The sequence below is a fragment of the Diospyros lotus genome, chromosome 5, assembly GCF_014633365.1.
Source record: "Diospyros lotus cultivar Yz01 chromosome 5, ASM1463336v1, whole genome shotgun sequence".
In the NCBI taxonomy this organism is placed as follows: domain Eukaryota; kingdom Viridiplantae; phylum Streptophyta; class Magnoliopsida; order Ericales; family Ebenaceae; genus Diospyros; species Diospyros lotus.
The window spans coordinates 42385136-42393838 of NC_068342.1; the positions used below are offsets into that span (position 1 = coordinate 42385136).

Sequence of the window (8703 nt, forward strand, 5' to 3'; positions counted from 1 at the left end):
ATGCGCCTCATGAGGAGTTTTTTGTCATAATATTCTATTTTGTAGTTTAAAATGTACAAAATGGGTGTACCAATAGCATTTTTTTTTTTAAAATGTCCTCCCCCAACCTAACCTAACAAATGTTAGATAATAATAATGAATGAATAATACCCTATCATTCAAGTTACCAATAACATTTAACGATAAACAAGTTTAATGAGTTATCAAAATCATGTTATTATTCTACAATTGATTTTTTTTTTTTTTAAATATTTTAAATTAATTTAAAACATGTTAAAATTTATAAAAAATAATTTATAATATAATTATTTGTACTTCATACATACATGTACTTAAAAATTGTACTACATTTGCACTCACTTTCAAGGGTGGTCTAGATTAGATTAGTAAGTAGGTTCAATAATAACCCACCCACCCCTCATTGTAGTAGTATATGTATGTACTTAAAAATATTATTTTTATTATTATTATTATCTCTCAACAGCCTAGGTTGGGTTCAATGAACCTGCATTGCATTGTTACGAAGCCCCCAAACTCAAATCTCTCTCTCTCTCTCTCTCTCTTCCTCATTTTCATTTTCCCAATCGGCACCCTTCTCCCATATCGCCTCCATCGCCGGGCTGGGCCCTCTTGCCCTTCCTTCTCCCTCGGGTACACCGTCTACTCTAGACTCTGTCGCTTCTTCTCTGTTACTGAATTTCTTCTTCTGGTTTTGATTGCTTGCACAGATAATTTGGTTTTGTGAGCATGACGACTATTCTTCTTTCTTCGTGAATTTCTTGGGAGCGTGATGAGTATTCTTCGCTATTATTAGTGTATTCTGTAGGCAAACAGACAAATTTTCATTTTTGATGATTAATGAGCACAGCTTTTGTTTGTCAAAACTCATTTCTACAGCAAGAGGAGCCTCAAGGCCCCCGACTAGACCTGATTTTCCAGATTTCCAGGCATTTGAAAATGCTTATTAGTTGTTACTTATAAAGTATGTTGTTGATTTCAGTTTTTGTCTTGGTTCATTGCCTAATTAACCAAGAGCACGAAAATTTCAGTTGTACTCAAGTTCCTATTGAAAATTCCTCTTTTTTTCTGATTGGTAATGATATTAATTTTAGGACAGGATGATTGGTAATAATACTTGTTTGTTGTCTGCATTGTGAGTTGTAAACCGGTATATTTTAAAATCTTGCAGTTGTTACTTTTTAGCTCTTTCTTTGCATTATTGTCATGTTCCTTTGTTTATTGTTGTTGATATTTTTCTTTTGCCTTTTTACTGGGTATATGGGTATGGGGGTGGGTGGTTAAGAAAAATACCTTGAGGGGCTTTTAGGAATGGGAACGAGATGCGGGTGTGGGGATGGGGTGAGGAGTCCCTTACCCCTACCCTCCCCATTGTCATCTCTACCCAACCTTGACCTGGTATTGCTGGTCTGATTAACCAATCCCAACCTCTCGGTTCTTCTAGTGATCAAAACTGATGATCCTCCAACTAACGTCATATTGAATCTTTAAATTGCAGCGTTGAAGAGTGAATCAAAATTTCATACGGGTATCTTTTTGGGATGCAAATGAAATCATCTAACGTAATTACTCCGGAGGATGTTCTGGAGAGTTTGACGAATGACGGAACCATCGATGCCTTGAGACTGAAGATTATCAACCAGCTCAAAGGTAATGTATGTATTATATCAGCTTGAGTTCATTTAGTTGTTGAGAAAGCTATTAATTGATGTGCGTTGGCTTTTGGATTTGTTGTAACTGTGCACTGGGAATATTAAATTTGATATCTCGATGAATTTGAATATGTTGTTGCTGTTTCAATTAACTTGCTTGGATTCCAACGCAAAGTTGTGAAGCCAGTGTTAAATTTATTTGTTTGGCTAACAGGTCCCATTTTTTTTTTTTTTTTTAACTTCTTGTTTTGGTTGGCTTTCAATAGTAATTACTGAGATCTGTTCATAATGTTCATCTCTCTATATATTATCTTCTCCTTTTCCTACTTCTCTCCTCATCTTTGGCTTGCCTCGTTTTCATCCTCCCCTCTTTTCTCCCAGACATACAGAATCAAGTTTCCTTCCTGTTCAATCCAATGAAAAGAATGAAAACATAATCATTGCATTTGGGATGTTCTTCCCTCCTCCCTTCCAAAATTTCCTCTTTTTTTGCCATATGTGGCATTACGATATGTATGGGAGTTTGCATTGATCGAGTGGAAGGACATCCTACAATCTTGATAGATAACAAAGGGAGGAAAGGCAAGTAATATTGTTAAGAAAGCAGCAGAAAAGAAGAGCAAGGCGGGTGGGTTTCATTATGTTGATGGATTAGAGCAAAGAGGAATTAATCTATGTTAACAATGTGTACAAAATTAGTAACTTAATTCATTTTTTGCTGCTAATCTTGGGAAGAAGAAAAAGCTGGAATTACAGGGTTACATATTGCTTCTTAATCCTTTGATTTTGCTTCCACAAATATTTAAATAAGGGAAGTTGAGTTTTTTCCATTTTGATCCATACTTTTTGTTTTCCTTTCCTGAAATTAATTCATACCAAATGAATTATCAAAATTCATATAAAATTATTTAAAGCAACAAAATTCTGGACAAGATGATGATTGGTTCGGGTCCTAATTCAGATTTTTTTTTAAAAAATACTACAATTTAAAATTTATTTAAAAAATACAACTACTTTCAAATTATAAGAATACAACAACAATTTGCCAAGTTAGCATCAATGGTAGCATGAAAAGCATCAGTGTAAACCTTGCTCTCATGAGTGAGTTCTCAACAGACTACTACTCGTGAGCGAGACCTCAAAAGTGCTTTGCACCTTTTGTATTGTAATGCAACAAGGAATGTGCGCCAAAGGTGCTTTGCTACAGTGTGCAAGTGCTTTGCGCCAGGTATTCGCTCCCATGAGGAGCGAGTTCCTTACGGACTCGCTGTTCATGGAAGCGAGTTTTACACTGTTATATTTTTAATAGTGCCATTGATGTTGACTTGGAAAATGTTGTACCATTCTTATAAATAGTTTGAAAGCTGCAATATTTTTTAAATAAATTCTAAAATTGCAGTATTATTTTAATAAGTTCTCTAAATTCATACAAAACTTAACAACTTGACTCACGGGCACTCATAATAACTTTCTCTTTTGGTGAGTGGTGACATAGCAAACATCTTGGTGATTATCTCCCTCTCTTTTCACTCACCTTGTTAACCTCCCAAGCAGTCCCAACCCTACCCAGTATTGCTGGTATGCCTAACCACTCAGACTCGTTAATTCTTCCAGGGATCAAAACCGACAATCATTAAACCAATGTTGTATTGAATCTTTTAAATTGTAGTGTTAATCAAAATTTCAAAAAAATATCTTTCTAGGACACAAAGGGAATCATCTTCCATAATCCACACGGATAATGTTTTGGAGAGTTTAATGAATGATGGCACTATCGATGCCATGAGGATGAAGCTCTAGAACCAACTCAAAGCTAATGTATGTATCATCTCAGCTTGAATTTATTTAGTTGTTGAGAAAACCTATTATTTGTGTGTAGTAATAGCTTATGGATTTGTGGTACCTATGCTTCAGGAATGTTAATTTTGATATCTCGATGAAGTTGAATATGATGTTGGCTTTCAATTTAACTTGCCTGGATTCACATGCAAAGTTGTGAAGGCAGTGTTTCCATGGCTTTGGCTAATAGCTCCCATTCGGATTCAATTTAAAAGCTCCTGTTTTATTTGAACTTCTTGTTTTTGGTTGCGCTTGAAAAATAATTATTGAGATTTGTTTATTAACATTTATCTCTCATACCGTGTCTTCTCCTTTTCCCACTTTTCTTCTTGCTCTTTTCCCTTTCTTACTTTTGTCCTCTCTTCTTTCCTCCAAAACATACAGATCTAGTTTCCTTGCTATTCAATCAGATGATAAGAATGGAACATAATCCTTATCCCTGGGATTTTCCCCCTCTCCTCTCGTCTAGATTTTCTCCCTTTATGCCATAACAATATTACAATATGTTTGAGAGTTTAGCCTGAATGGAAGGAGATATTACAGTCTTCTTAATCCTTTGATTCTGCTTCCTTAAATATTTAAATAAGGGAAGTTAATTTTTTTTTTTACCTTTTTGATCCAAACCTCTTATCTTCTTTCATAAAATATGTATAAGCAAAGAGTCTTAAAATTTATTCAAACCAAATGAATTATCAAAATTTATGAAATTCATATAAAATGATTTAAAGCAACACTAAAACAAGTATAACCATGAGTTCTATACAATTTTTGAGGAAAAAATGATAAAACGATAATGAACAACTCTCAGTGATTACTTTTCAAAGACAACCAACACAAGAAGTTTAAATTAAAAAGGAGCTGTTAAATTGAATCCAAATGGGAGCTGTTAGCCAAAGCTATGGAAACATTGTCATCATAACTTTGCATGTGAATCCCAGAAGTTAAATTGAAAAGGCATCAATCTATTCAAATTCATCAAGGTATCAAAATTTAGCATTCCTGAAATTGTACTTACCACAAATCCATAAGCTAGCACTACACATCAAATAATAGGATTTCTCAACTAAATACATTCAATTTGAGATGATACCTACATTAGCTTTGAGTTGGTTCTTGATCTTAAATCTCATGGCATTGCTAGTGCTGTCATTCACCAAATTCTCTGAAATATCCTATAGAGTGATTATGGAAGATGGTTCCATTTGTATCCTAGAAACATAGTCATTTGAAATTGACCAACTCTTCAACATCACAATTCATAGATTTAATATATATAGCATTGGTTGAAAGATTGTTGATTTTAATCACTGGAAGAATCTATGGGCCAAGACTAGTTAGTCATACCGACACATTACTAAGTTTAGGGTTGGGACTCTTTGGAGGTCATGGAAGGTGAGTTGAGAGAGAGAGAGAATTGCTGAGATGCTTGCTATGTTACATCTCATGAAGGGAGAAAGTAATTATGGGTGCTCGTGGGTTGAGTTGTTTGAGGTTTGTGTGAATTTGGACCTAAACCAATCATTGTCATGTTCTAGATTTGTTGCTTTAAATCATCATATATGAATTCTGAAAATGCATTTGGTATGAATTAGTTTAAAAACTTTTTGCTTATACATATTGTATGAAAGAAAATAAAAGGTATGGATCAGAAAGGAAAACGCTTAGGACCTGTTTAGTTATATAAAACATTTTCTAATTTTTAACTCCAATCTTACAACTAAAATGCTCCAACATTTTATGTTTAAAAAAGTAATAGCATTCATTTCTAGAACATTTAGAAAACATCTTTTTAGATGTTTTCTAATTTATGGTATAAAGTTGAAAAAATAAAAAATCGAGTTTTCAATTTTCTAATTGGAGATTCAGCCATTCAATAGAAATTGGAGTTGAAAGATTAATTAGAAAATGCTTTCTATAACTGAATGTATAATGTATAGGTAGGTAGATAATTATATCAACATTTCACATAATTTAAAAACGTACTTTATAATTTAGTATATTATATAATGTTTTGAATATTGCATTTCGTATATGGCTGCATACCCATCTTAATGTTGTAGAAATGTAGAGATGCTTGAAGGGGTCATAGGACCTAGGACTTATAGACTAGCTCTTTCTGCACAAGCCTTGTTAGTGTACATTGCATTATATTTCCTTCCTAATTTTTTTTTTGTGATGAGAAACCTTCAAAGGGAGGACTTTGTTGGACGCATTACTAAAACAAGCTTTGTGAAAGATCTGCGCAATTTAAAAATTAATTAAAACTTAGAAAATCTTCTGTGCAGTTCAGCAACTTATGTTGTATAAAGCAGTGTTTCCATTTTAATTCTGTTTTACCTATTCTATGTAGATCTGCATATTTGGGAACTGTTTGCATGAATTTTGGGAATTATAGCACCTTGTACTGCAATCATACTTTGTTTTCATGATTTAGAATTGCAGATTAATTTTTCATGACGAACCAGTTTCTCTTGCATCATATATACTGGATGGCATCGATTTATTATCTTCTTGTTGTCTTGCAAGACTTTAGTGCTCGAGATGGCCTCCAAATCAGTTTAGGAGTTGATTTTGGACAGCAGCGGGCTGGGTAAGGAGATAAATGAAACAGTTGAAGGGGTATTCTGCTGATTAAGTGGCGTTGAGCCTCCATAAAATGCTGAAACCTAACTGAAGAAACAACAAGAGAAAGAGAGCTCGAGAGGCAAGGGAAAAGAGATGGAGAAGGGAAAGGAGAATTCAGATTCCGCAGCAAAGAAAAGAGGATTTGAGGCAATGAAGTGCGAAGTGGGAGCAACTGAAGCTCCAAGTGGTTCTAGCTAGCCTGTCGATGTGCCAGATGATTCCAGTAAGGTGCCTCTTAATTAGCCAAGTGCAACAATCCCAGAGTTTTGCAGATGTAGAGTGAGTTAGTTGCATGCAACTGAGCTAGCTTGGTAGTCCAAAGATTATCAACTTCTGTATTTTGTTTTACAGTAAGTGACAACATAGTTTACCCTGCCGGCGGACTCAAGAGAGAGTAGGCGAAACCTCAAGCCTTGTGCTCTTGCCATAGCCAAGCTGATAAAGCGAGCTTTTTAACTCAATAAGTATTATATTAATTATGTATGCTGCTATTTGTTCTGACCAGCTTGTAATTCTCTTCTAAGGGTGGTCACTTTACCCTACCCAATATTAGCTTAAATTAGAGTCCTATAATTACAAAGTTGTACAAGGAAGGGAGGGTTGGGTGTAAGAAAGAGAAACTGATTAATTTGATCTGATCCTGCAACTGCTTTGGGATCCCATTAATTCAGAAAAAAGATTTAAGATTCAAGATTTCATTGCTTGACAGGGCAATGACAGCACATGCTGTATTTCCATTTACACAACATTCATGAATTTATGTACGATGGACGATCTTAGGCGGCGGCGACAGCAACAATAACAACAGCAGAATATGGACTCAACTCAAAAACTTGTACATTTACTGTTTAACTTCATACGTATTCATGCTCATCTAAGATTAAAAGGCAAAGATTTTACAGTTGTTGCAGTAAACTTGAAAAAGCAAAAAAATAAAAACCCTTTTTAAGTCTGAAAATTTCCACCACAAGGGAAATGGAAAACAAGAGATGGTTTACGGACTAGTACACTACTATTTTGTCCTTCTTGTTGTTGTACTTATGGTTAGATCCATACCAGCATAGAAGGCTACATAATTTAATATTTCCTTTTTCAGAATATGTACCATAACCAAGTCCCCACCCACTTCAGCCCGTGCATTGCGCCCCCTCCCCCCCAAATATTTTACTGTTGTGGCTGGGTCCCATTGCCACTGGAAGATAATGCATAATCAATATCATCAGCTTCCGGAGGAGACGTCATTGCATTCTCGTCATCAAAAATATGTGGAGGCAAGCTATGGAGGGGCTGCGGGTAGAGTAGGCCACCATCCTCTCTGAAATTTTCACTATGAAAAAATTCGTTTGGTTTATACTGGTGTAGTAGCTGCTGCTGCTGCTGCTGCTGCTGTAACTGGGCATTCAGTCCACTGTTACCTGGAGCATTAATTTCAGCCCTGAATGGCTCTGTGGATGAACTGATCATCATAGGCATCGGTCTCTGGTTTAAAGATAGAGATCGCGAATACCATTTTAAAAGGTGTCGAATATCATTCAGTGCGTTCTCAGCGTTGGGAGCGGCTACGCCATAATTAGCTGCTGCTGCATTTGGGTTGCCGGGAAAGGCTTGTGGTGCTGCCGCCAAAGGATTAGGGAAAGGTGGCAGCCTTTGAATCTCATCTTGGTCTCTTGAGTAAAAGATATTACTGTTTTCAACAATACTGGGTGTTCCTCGATGCCAATGACGATTATCATTAACAAGATTCTCGTACGCGGCAGCCAGTTGACCATCCGAAAGTGGTGGAAAACCAGCAGCAACGTCAGGAGGAGCTTGAAAGTTGCCTGAAAGTGGTAGTCGTGGAGGATTTGAGCCCAGAAGAGAACGAACAGAATTGGGATACTGAACCAGTTGATGGGGGGGAGAAACTAAGAATGAAGAAGGTGGGGCAGTAGGAGGGAGATGAGAAAAGAAGTGTTGGAGCATGTGGCCGTAAGAGGAATGGGCTTCTCCAGCTGATCCGGAATTGAAAGGGATAACATCATTGCATGTGGTGACATTGAAGGTACTTTCTGGGTAAAAGTAGGGAGACTCCATCCTCGGGAAAGCTCTCTGGCTGAGCTCCAACAGTCGGGGGTCGCATTGTAGGAGTTTCTCATAGGGTTTGTTAAGAACTCCTCCAGGAAACTTGATTAGGTGCCTCCTGAACAACAATTAATTAATGATCAAAGAAACCCATAACCAGCTTAATTAATTAGCAAACATAATTAATTATTCAAAGATGAGCATATAATTAATTAATATATAATGGGCCATGGCAGCACACACCTGCACATGGGAGCTTGCCCTCCAGTGAAATCTTCCGACTCTTTCCATTGAGTGTGCCTTCGCGGCAGCGAATTATACTCCAGGAGAAATTGGGGTGGTTGGTTTAACTGCGCATGCAAAAGGGAGATCAATTTTCTGATTAAGCCAAGAACTCAATTGACACCTTGATTGATAGAGGATAGAAAAGAAAATTTATTAATCAAAAGTAATTAATTAACCTCGAGTTCTAGTACTCCAGGTGCATGAAGGTCATCATGAAAGATGG

At 36.3% G+C, this 8703-nt stretch overlaps 1 long non-coding RNA gene across 5 annotated transcripts; it reads left to right on the plus strand.

The window, feature by feature from the left end:
* The first annotated feature begins 473 nt into the window (after positions 1 to 473).
* LOC127802671 (uncharacterized) lies at positions 474 to 6770 on the plus strand. 5 transcript variants are annotated; one of them, XR_008023323.1, is made up of 3 exons: positions 474 to 651; positions 1517 to 1673; positions 5944 to 6770. It is a non-coding gene; the product is annotated as an uncharacterized LOC127802671 (long non-coding RNA). The 5 variants fall into 5 exon arrangements; XR_008023324.1 differs by having other exon boundaries at positions 5952 to 6770; XR_008023320.1 differs by having other exon boundaries at positions 476 to 651; positions 1517 to 1668.
* The last annotated feature ends 1933 nt before the right edge of the window (positions 6771 to 8703 follow it).